This window comes from Herpailurus yagouaroundi, unplaced genomic scaffold (genome assembly GCF_014898765.1).
Source record: "Herpailurus yagouaroundi ecotype Mexico unplaced genomic scaffold, PumYag 187, whole genome shotgun sequence".
In the NCBI taxonomy this organism is placed as follows: Eukaryota; Metazoa; Chordata; class Mammalia; order Carnivora; family Felidae; genus Herpailurus; species Herpailurus yagouaroundi.
This window is the reverse complement of record NW_024412418.1, coordinates 8258389-8269870: the sequence shown is the minus strand read 5'-3', so window position 1 is coordinate 8269870 and position 11482 is coordinate 8258389. Positions and strand designations below refer to the sequence as shown.

Sequence of the window (11482 nt, the reverse complement as noted above, 5' to 3'; positions counted from 1 at the left end):
AAGGGACCCAAGTGCAGAAGCTTCTGTCCCCTGGGGGTTGGGGCACATCACCCTCCTGGTACGTAGATGTGCTCCCCAATGTGGGAGCTCTCTGAACCCGTACCAATGGGATTTTTAGAGAGGCTTAATTACACAGGCACAATTAATTATTAACTTCATTTCCAGCCCTCTCCCCTCTCTGGAGAACAGGGCGGGGGTGGGGGGGGGCAGCGCTGAAAATCTGAAATTTCTCATTACGGTTTGGTCTTTCTGGGGACCAGCCCCCACTCAGGAGCCAGCCAGGGTCACCTCTTTCGAAGAAAAGACACTCCTATCACCCAGGAAATTCCAAGGGACTTAGGAGCCCGGTGTCAGGAACCAGAGTCACAACAGAACAGTAGTGTTCCTACAATTTTTATCACTGAGAAAATTACAAAAGCTTTAGGAGCTCTGTGCCAGTAACTGAGGCCAAAGACTAAATATCAGAGCAAAAGATTATCTTAGCATCCCTATTTACAAGGGTTTCAGGAGCCCTTTCGTCAGGAACTAGGGCCAGAGACCAATATATGGATTTCTTCTTACTTCACAAGTCTTCAGGGACCCACCTCAAGTCACTGCATCTAGGGCTGAGGACGGAGGAAGAGAAGTCAGGTAGATGACCTGTGAGTCGAAAGAGGGAAATTGGGAGAAGCTTGAGGCCTCCAGGCCTGATGGGAACCAGTGAAAGAGCTGTGCACTGAGAATAGGCTCTCGGGACCCAGTCCCAGTCCTGCTTCCAATGCACTGTGTGACCTTGAGCAAGTCACTGCCCTTCGGATGTTTCATCTATAAAATAGAGAAGGGAGTAGGTCAAGATGATCTTTAACATTTCTACGAGTTTGCCTTCTTACCACAGGGCCTTTGCACATGCTATCCCCCCTCAGCCAGGAAGCTTCGCATCTGGCTACTTCCTGCTCCTACTTCCCGTCTCAGTGTAAATACCATTTCCACCAGAAAGCCTTCTCAGAATCCCCGAACTAAACTAGTTTCTCTTATAATAGCTCCTCCCCCTGCCCCCTAAATTTCTCCTTGTAACTCTTGTCCCGTTTGCAGTGAAAACAGCATGTGTTAATTTCCACTTCTAGACCGTCAGCTTAAGGAGAGCAGGAGCCACACCTGACCTGTTCACTTCTGTGTCCCCAATACCCAGCACGGGGCTAGGCACCTAGGAGATGTTCAGTAAATGTTCGCTCACTGATGGCCGGGATGCTTAAATGCTTTAATAGTATGAGATCTTGGGAATAATGAAGAAAAAGATAAATCATGCAGAAACCACACCCATCTTCTCTGAGCATTATGAACACTTGGCCATCCGGCAGACCACGTCGCCAAATCACCCAATCCCACCGCTGAAAACGGGAGAGCAAGTGGGGTTATATCCTGTCTCCCTCGCACCTGCTTCCTGCTGGGGGAGTAGCTGGAGAAAGGGCCCACGCTGAGGAGGGCTTCTGCTGTGTTCCTCCCACCTGAAGCCCTCCCCCCAAGCTCTGCCGCCCTCCGTGGTTGCTCTGGAAACCCCTGTGGCATCACTGATGGGGGATGAGGACTTCACGTGAGCGCTCAGCCCTGGCCACGGACTTGCAGACTTCAAACCCCTGGGCTGTTCCCCCCCCGCAAATGCTCGCAGTGCAGAGAGCAGAAGAAAAGACAAGCCATCCAAGCTGTCAGCAAATCCACATAAGCAGCTTCGTTCCTGAAGAGGGTCTTCTTTTTCCTCCAGATCTCCCCTGGCTGTGGCCCACACGCTGCGGGGAGCTGTCAGCTCTGCGGAGAGATTGGGAGAATTAAGAATAAAAATTGACTTTCCGAGAACAAAATCAGACCTGACAACTCAAGTCATTCAAACCAGCCGTGGTTAGCAGATTGAAAATGTGTTTGTCAAAAGAGGGTGGCAGGGAGGGCGTGGGGGAAACGGTCTCAGGGAGGAGCTCTGGGAAGGTGCTCCCTCTCCTTTGGAGACGGGGGTTTCCAACAGCCGCCCCGTCCCGCCTTGGCCCCTGCTTCTCTCTCAGCCCCGTCCTGGTCTGGGACGGTGCCAGCGGGTTGCACTTGAGCCGCGAAGTGCCGTCGGTCACCGTTACTAGCAGGTTCCGTATTTGTGAATTCGCCTACTTGCTAGAACCTCACCCCCAAAATCAATACCGTCTCATTCACAGACACGCACGGAGTGGTGAACCTTATGAAAATATCTGTGTGAGAGAAGTTCCATTAAGACACGAATACTAGCGTTGTTGGCCGTGAGTTCCATTGTAGTGAACCAACAATCCCTGTGAAGGCGTCTTTAAACAGAAACATGCATAAAACAAGGTCATGTACTGATTGGTTGACAAAAGCATTGTGACTGGAAGCCTGCAGGAAACTAACACTGTATTTTCACTAGGAGCAACAGTTCAGTATTCCCTAATTCGGTGTCACAATGGCTTTATAGAGAACAGCTCCTTTAAATAATGAAAAGCAGCTGCATCTGACCCACTGAGTTGAACTGCTTCTGTATCCGAGTCTCCCCGTGCTCCGCCCCCAACCTATCACATGCTGGATGGCAGAGATGGGACCTGACTCAACTCTATATCCCCAGCACCCCTAGAGGCATAGTAGGTCCTCCGTGGGTGTTTTCTCCGTGTACGTCCTGCTATGAAGGACATCGAGGACATTCATTCATACCCTCTAATATTTATTAAGAGCGCCTAATTGTGTTCCAAGCACTGTTCTAGATGTTGGAGATACAGCAGTACAAAAACAGACAAAAATCCCTACCTTCATGGAGCTTTTGCTCTACTTAGGGAAGACACATAACAAATGAAGTGCATGTCAGGGTTCCCCAGAGAAACAGAACCAAAAGAATGTACATATTAAGTGTTGGCTCCTGCAGTCAGAGAGATTGAGAAGTCCCACGATTTACAGTCTGCAAACTGGACCCCCCAGAAGCCTGGTGGTGTAATTCAAGGGCCAGAGAGGCAGAGAGCTGATGGTGTAGAAGCCAGTCTGGGTCTGAAGGCCTGAGAGCCAGGAGCTCCAAAGCAGGAGAAGATCCACGTCCCAGCTCATCAGTCAGAAACAGAATTTAACTTTTCCTTTGCTTTTTTGCTCGATCCAAGCCCTCAAAGATTGGGATGGTGCCCCCCCCCCCACACGGGGGACCTCTGCTTTTCCCAACCCACCGATTCAAATGCTAACGTCTTGTGGAAACACCCTCACAGACACTCCCAGAAATAAAGTTTAATGGCTCTCTGTGCATTCTGTGGCCCAGTCAAGTTGACGTGTAAAATCCACCATCGCACAAAATAAATAAAACGTACAGTGTGTTGGATGGTAGTAAATGCTGGAGATAAACAGTGAAGTAGGAAAAGGGGCTAGAAATCATCAGGGGTGGGAGAGAGAGAGAAAGAGAGAAAGGTTTTAGATAGGGAAGTCAGGAAAGCCTCATGGAGAAGGCAGCTTTTGAGAAAAGGAAATGAGGGAGCTAGACATGTGGTTGCCTAGAAGAAAAGTCGTTCAAGCAAAGGAACAGCATGTACGATGGCTCTGAGGCAGGATCATGCCTGGGTGTTTGTGGAACAGCAGGAGGCCACGTGACTGGAGTAGAGCAAACTGAGGGAGAACAATAGGAGGTTGGGTCCAAGAGGTAATAGAAAACCCCTGGGGCCATGTAGAATTGATTTTTCTCTGAGCTTGGGTTTATTCCAGGAATGCAAGGTTGGTTTAATATTCAGCCTTTACAACTGACAGCATTAACAGAACAAAACAGAAGAAAACTCCTCGATCGCCTCAGTTGATGCATTCTTGGAATAAACCTAACTTGGTGGTGCTGTATGATTCATTTTATGAATCGCTGGATTTGATTTGCAACGTCCTTATCGGATTTGGGTATCCAAGTTATGTTGGCATCATAAAACAAGCTGAAAAACGCTCTCTTTCTTCTGTTCCCTGGAAGAATTCGTCATTTCGTCCTTAAAGGTTTGGAAGAATTTGCTGGTGGAGCCATGGGAGCCTGTAGTTTTCCTGATGAAAACATTCTAAATTATGGATTCAACCTTCAATAGATATGGTACCATTCAGATTTTCGGGGGTCCTTTTGGTAAGTTGTGCTTTTCATGGAATTGTCCATCTGCTTAAAATGTTTTCATTCTTTGGCATTAATTACATGGCCATAATATCCTCTTATTGTTAGTCTGTAAGGTGATCAGTGGTGTCCTTTTTTCATTTCAGATGGTAGTAATATGTGCTCTCTTATTCAGTGTTGCTAGGGGGCCATCGATTTTAATAACCTTTTCAAAGAACTAGCTTTCGTCGGTCATTGTTGTAGGCCCCAGGAACCAAAGTTGGACGTAACGGTGTCACTGCTTCCTTGGTTTTTACATACGAGAGGGAGAAACGAATCAATAAACAAGCCAACATAATTTTTCAAAACATAATTTCAGCAAGCAGCAAGTTTCGGTAAGTTGCAGTAAGCAGTAAGAAGAAAACGGGGTGACTGATTGCTTACTCTAAGGTGGAGATATCTGGGCAGAGACATTGGAGCCGACTAGAAAGAGGCAACCACGCACAATCTGAGAACAGAGATTTCTAGGTCGAGAGAACAGACTGTACAAAGGCTTGAGGTGGGAGTAACATTGATTAATGTTCTCAAGAGCTAAAGAGAATGTTCCATGGGCAAGACACCATGTGGCAAGGAGCAGGACTGGCAGGTGGGCAGCAGGGACCCAGGCCATGTAGAGTTTGGACTTAGTACAAATACAACGGCAAATGCATTCATCAGCTCGTGTTGCCATAAGGCTCCATTGCAAGCAACGCTCAAAATCTCAGTGGATCTTGACAAGTTATTTTCTCTCTCACCGGTGTGCAAGGCAGCTGGCGTGTCTGGTGGTTCCCACTAATGGGTGGTTTTAGGTCTTTTCTATGGTTCTCGTTCTGGTTACCGAGGTACGTTCTTCTCATGGAAGATGATAGCTACGTAAAAGTCCAAGCAAACGACACAAGCTCGTTTAAAGTCACTGCTTGCATCCTGTCCAGTAACATCCCCTTGGGCAAATTAAGGCACATGGCTGAGCCCATCAGCAGCCGGACCAGGAAATATACTGTGTCTACTCTGATAGGAGGCACTAGGGTGTACGATTGTGAAGGCTGTACAATTCTTACAGGGAGGAAATGCAAGGCTGGGAGCAATCATCCAATTTATCACTAACTGACCAGTAAGATCGCTCCGGCTGTTGTATGGAGGGTGAATGGAAGGGGAGGGAGAGTGGAGGAAAGACTGGTCCAGGTGAGGGGATGGCGGCTTTAATTCAGGTGATGGCGCTAGAGGCAGAGCAAAACGGAAAGATCTAGGATGTGTGTTATAGGCACGGCCCGCTGGAGCTGATGATGGATTAGACAGACAACACCTTCCTCGCTCGCTTCATTCCAGCCACGCTGACCCTCTTGCTGCTTCACAAACACTCCAGGCATGCTGTGATTCCAGGGTCTTTGCCATTGCTAGTCCCTCTACCTGAAACACTGTTCCCTTAGGTCCCGGCTTGGACCATTTCTTCAATTAATTCAGGCCCCGCTCAGATGTCAGCTCCTGAGTGAGACCATCCCCGGCCACGCCGTTAAGAACCACAGTACCCTCCCCCACCCACCCTGGTCTATTTTCTTCCATAGACCTTGTGACAACTAACAGATGCTGATTTGTTTCTCAATGCTTCCCCCTCTCCCTCGCTACGGGAGAAGTGGCTTGCATGCAGGAATTTGTTGTATGTTCGGTTCACTGCTGTATATTTGCAGCTTGAATACTGCTTGGCACATGTCGACACAACCAGAAATAATGTGTAACCAGCTCTCTGTGCATTCTATGGCTCACTCAAGTCGACATGCAAAATCTACCACAGTGTGTGTCCGCGACTCAGTAAGTTGTTGCATTAATAAATGAGTTCCCATAGACCGCCCGGGGCATACGGCAACTCCTGGGGACCATTCGCCCTTGACCTGGCCTTCAGACCACAGAGTCCAGCCCAGCTCCTCTTGAGAAGGCCTCCCACTCCCCCAGGAAACTGACACCAACGGGCAAGGGGCTGTTTGATGCCTGGGACTGTGGGAGAGCCTTCCAGCCTGTTACAAGTCATTAGAAAGCCCACCCGGGGAAATTCTGGAAAATTGGCTTACATGGTTTCTGATGGGTATCTACCCACAGGCTCGTGGCCCTGCACTTTCTCTCTCTACTGCAGCTAAGCAGGCGGGGGCTCCGGAGACCGGGCTCGCGTCCCTCTCAAGCTCCGAGACCCCGGAGCAGGGGCCAGGGCAAGGGTGATGGCTCCTGTGGCCTCCCTTGGCCCCGAGACTCAGCTCCGGGAGCAGAGGCTGACATCTGTGGGCAGATACGAGTTGAAAGGGAGAGAAAGAGACTCCCCCGGACATTTGTTAGCAGGGATAAGTAAACCAAGGCACCGGTTGCTTTTTCAAAGGAATACATAGCTTCTGATTGAAATGGGAAACTAATTGATTCTACGCCCTGGCTTTTCACAAGACAACGTCTGCCAAGAAGGGAGTTTGTAGGGAAAACCACAGCCTAGGAATGGCATGGGGAAGAGGCCAGAGAGAGATACACCGCGTACAGGCAGAGGAGTGCTCTGGTGTGGCGGGGGGAAGAGCCCACGGCGGGGTACAGGACCGCGAATGCTGTGATGTTTCCGGAGGGACCAGTGCCGTGCTGGAGGACTCTGTAAGGGACACGGGCAGGGGAGGACCTTGCCGAGTCCACACGCTGCTGGGCGTTTGCCCAAAACGTTCTAACCTACCTGCTCTGGGGAGGAACACACAAAACACCAACAGCGAGAGGGCAAGGGCAAGGGTTCAGCTGTAATCCATACCCCAGGGGAGGGACAACGGTTGGGGACCTGCAAATGGGATGATGGCACACCGCTAAGAGAACCGCTGTCACCACCATGAAAGGACACCTGCCCGGATAATACCGCTGGGCATCCAGGCAGGCCTGCCTCAGCTGTGCAAGGCGTGGCATTGGGCTGGGAGGTTATGAGCGAGCGTTAAATCTGCTCCCCAGCGGGCACTTTTCACTGATCAATCCGCCCATAGGCTGTCTCTTTTCCTAATGGGTCAGTCCAGAGGAAGTGCCTTTTTTCTAACTGGTTCACTCAGAAGGATGACTTTTTTTTTTTTTTTTTCTAACTGGCACAAAGGTGCCATCGAGCGAACAACACCGTCCAGTGTTGGGCAGTGTCTCCTCTCCCATGTGACCAGCCTTGTCCCCACTCCCCTCCCTCATGGCCTATTCCCCTGTGCTCTAGGTGCCTTGTCCCCCTCCCTACATGCCCTGCCTGGGACTTTCCTGAAGCTCCCCCCCCCCATCCACATTCCTGGTCACTTTCACTTCCTCTCAAATGGGGGTGGTTAGACTAGCTAATCTCCAAGATGTCTTCCAGATTCACCATCATAGAATGTTTTCAATCAGTGTGGTTGAGGTATGGTGAGCAAACAATAACATGCACCAATTTCCAGCGTCCAGTTTGATGCATTTAACAAATATAGTCCTATAACTACTGTTGCTGAAGTCAAGATCGTTTTCATTACCTCCACATGTCTTCTCCTGCTCCTTTACAGTCATTTCCTCCCCGAGTCCAATCCACGGCAACCACTGATCTATTCCTACAGTTTTGCCTTTTTCTGAATATCATATGAATGAAAGCACACAGTCAATACCCTTTCGTGACCGACTCCTTTCTCTTAGCATATTTTAGCATTCATCTATGCTGTTGTATATATCAGTTCCTTTTCTTTTTTTTAATACTTTTTTATTTTTTTTATTTGAGAGAGAGAGAGAGAGAGAGAGAGAGTGCATGCCAGCCATGAAGAGGGGCAGAGGGAGAGAGGGGGTGGGGAGAGGGAGAGGGAGAGGGAGAGGGAGAGGGAGAGGGAGAGGGAAGGAGAATCCCAAGCAGGCTCTGCACTCTCAGCACAGAGCCCCGTTCGGGGCTTGAACTCATGAACCATGAGATCAAGACCTGAGCTGAGATCAAGAGTCGAACTGGGCTACCCAGGCGTCCCTTCCCTTTTTTTATTTAAAAAAATTTTTTTTAACATTTATTTATTTTTTTGAGACAGAGAGAGAGCATGAACAGGGGAGGGTCAAAGAGAGAGGGAGACACAGAATCTGAAACAGGCTCCAGGCTCTGAGCTGTCAGCACAGAGCCCGACGCGGGGCTCGAACTCACGGACTGCGAGATCATGACCTGAGCCGAAATCGGATGCTCAACCGACTGAGCCACCCAGGCACCCCACCTTCCCTTTTTTTAAATTAAACTTTTAATTTGGGGACAATTGTACATTCACATGCAGTGTGAAGAAATAATACAGAGATCCCGTGTCCCCTCTGCTCAGTTTCTCCCAGTGCTAACATCTTGTACAACTACAGTGCAATTTCACAACCTGGACAACAGCATCGATACAGTCAAGATACGGAACACCAGGATCCCTCCTGTTGCCCTATTACAGCCACACCTACGTCCCTCCCATACCCATCCCTTCCTTAGCCCTTGTTTCCCAATTCCATAATTTTCTTATTTCAAGAACGCCATATAAATGGAATCATAGAATATGCATTGTTTGTTAGGTTCCCCGCCCCTCCCCCCCACACACACACTCAGCATAATCCTCTAGAGATTCATCTCAGATTGTTGCACATACCGATAGCTTGTTCCTTTTTGTGGTTGAGAAGTATCCCATGATGTAGGGGATGCCACCTGTTGAAGGACACTTAGGTTGTTCCCTGGGATACAAATCCTACTTTTCCGGATGTATCATCTTTTTCATGTGTTGCTGGATTCCGTATGATAGGGTTATTTTTGCATCTGACTTAATGAGACATACCAGTCAGCAGTTTTCATTTTTTTGTGATGTCTTCATCTGGCTTTGGTACCAGGGTCGTGCTGGCTTCACAAAAAGAATGGAAAGTCTTCCCTCCTATTCAATTTTCTGGAAGAGTTTGTGCAGAATTAGTATTCCTTCTTCCTTAAATGTTTGGTAGCATTCATCAGTGAACTCCAGCTAAGGATTTCTTTATAAGAAAGTCAGTCTCTAACTGTAAATTCAATTTTTTAATCACGACAGGGATATTTGGGCTACTTGGCTATAGATTTTTGAGTGAACTTCAATAATTTATGTCTTTCAAAGAATTTGTCCATTTCATTTAAGTTGCCAAATATTGTTCATAAAATCCCCTCATTATCCTTTTAATGTATATAAGATCTGTAATGATGTCTCCTTTCTCATTTCTAATATTGGCAAATTGAGCCCCCTGTCTACTTTCTTTTTTTTTTTAATGTATGAAATTTATTGTCAAACTGGTTTCCATACAACACCCAGTGCTCATCCCAAAAGATGCCCTCTTCAATAGCCATCACCCACCCTCCCTTCCCTCCCACCCCCCATCAGCCCTCAGTTTGTCCTCATATTTTAAGAGTCTCTCACTTTCTTTGTGTCTTATCTGTCTGGCTAAAAGTTTGTCATTTTGTTAACCTGTTCAGTGCAATGATTTCCTCTGCTGTCTTCTTCAATTTCTTCGATTTCTGCTCTTATCCTTATTATTTTCTACCATTTGCCTTTTATGTTCTTTTTTTTTGCTCTTTTTTTTTTCTAGTTTCTTAACCTGGAAGCTTAGATCCCTGATTTGAGACCTTTCTCATTCTGTAACATAAACATTTATTGCTTAAATTTCACTCAAAGTTTTGCTCTAGCTACGTTCCACAAATATTGACATTATGTGTTTTCATTTCCATTCAGTTTTAAATATTTTTAAATTTTGCTTGTGATTTCTTTTTTGATCTGTGGATTATTTAGAAAATTTTTGTAATTTCTTAATAGTTGAAGATTTTTCTAAATATTTGTTACTGATTTCTAAATTTTTTTTTAATTTTCTCAACATTTATTTATTTTTCAGACACAGAGAGACAGAATGTGAATGGGGGAGGGGCAGAGAGAGAGGGAGACACAAAATCTGAAGCAGGCTCCAGGCTCCCAGCTGTCAGCACAGAGCCCAACATGGGACTCGAACCCATGAGCCATGAGATATGACCTGAACTGAAGTCGGACACCTAACTGACTGAGCCACGCAGGTGCCCCGATTTCTAATTTAAATCTGTTGTAGTTGTGGTCAGGGGGAATACTTTATATGATATGAATCCTCTTAATTTTATTGGGACTTGTTTTATGGCCTGGTATGTGGTTGAGCTTGGTGAACATTGTATGTTCACTTGTAATGAATCTGTATCGTGTTGTTCTTGAGTGGTGTATTCTATGAATGTCAACGAAGTCCATTTTTAATAGTCTTGTTCAGGTCTTCTATATCTTTACTGATTTTGTGTTTACTTGCTCTATCAATTACTTAGAGAGCAGTATAGAAATCTTTAGCTGTAAGTGTAGATTTTTTTTGTTTCCCCTTTCAATCCCATCAATTTTGGCTTCAGGTATTTTGAGGCTTTCTTACTACATGCTTCTACAGGATTAGCATGTCTTCTTGATGAATTGGCCTGTTACTATTCCTCGTTCTGAAGTCTACTTTGTCTAATACTGATAGATCTGTTCCAGCTTTCTCGTGGTAAGTGTTCATATAGTAGATCTTTTCCCAGTCTTTCACTTTTAATCTATCCAAGTCTCTATATTTAAAATGAACTCCTCATAGGCAGCATATAACTTGAGTCTTGATTGTCTAGCCAACACGATCATCTCTCCATTTAATTGGGGCATTAGGCCATTTACAGTTAATGTAATTACTAATGTGTTTGGATTTAAATCTGCCATCCTGGTGTTTGTTTTCCATTTCCACCCCTCTTCCCTCTTCTTCTGGGACTCTAACTACATAAAAAAAGTTAGATCACTTGATACTGTCCCACAGGTCACTGATCTGTCTCTCTCTCTCTTAAACCTTGTAAAATCTTTGCTATATTTTGGAGAGTTTGTATTGCTTTGTCTTCAAGTTCACCAATCTTTTCTTCTTCACTTTCCATTCTGTTCTTAATCACACCCATTGTATTTTTCAATTCATACACTGTGTTTTTTATCTTTGGAGGTTTCGTTTGGGTCTTTTTGTATTTTTCATGTCTCTCCTTATCGTATTCAATTTTTCATCTACATTCCTGAACATATGGAGCATATTTGTAATACCTGTTTTAACACCATCACCTGCTAATTCCATTATCTCTATTGTTTTCAGATCTGTTTCAATTGATTAATTTTTCTTTTGGGCTCTGGATCATATCGAATGTTGAACACAAGTTCATCTCTTTAATGTGTATTTATCTTTGAGAGGAAGAGGGAGACAGGTGTGAGTGGGGGAGGGACAGAGAGAGAGGGAGACACAGAATCCAAAGCAGGCTCCAGGCCCTGAGCTGTCAGCACAGGGCCCGACACAGGGCTCGAACTCACAAACCATGAGATCATGACCTGAGCCGAAGTCAGATGCTTAACTGACCTGAGC

The 11482-nt window shown here is 46.2% G+C and overlaps 1 long non-coding RNA gene across 1 annotated transcript in view; it reads left to right on the top strand.

The window, feature by feature from the left end:
* The first annotated feature begins 10069 nt into the window (after positions 1-10069).
* The window catches only part of LOC121043498 (uncharacterized), a 3739-nt gene continuing 2326 nt past the window's right edge, over positions 10070-11482 (top strand). The window contains exon 1 of the long non-coding RNA XR_005796866.1: positions 10070-10121. This is a non-coding gene — a long non-coding RNA (uncharacterized LOC121043498). The remainder of the gene's footprint in view (positions 10122-11482) is intronic.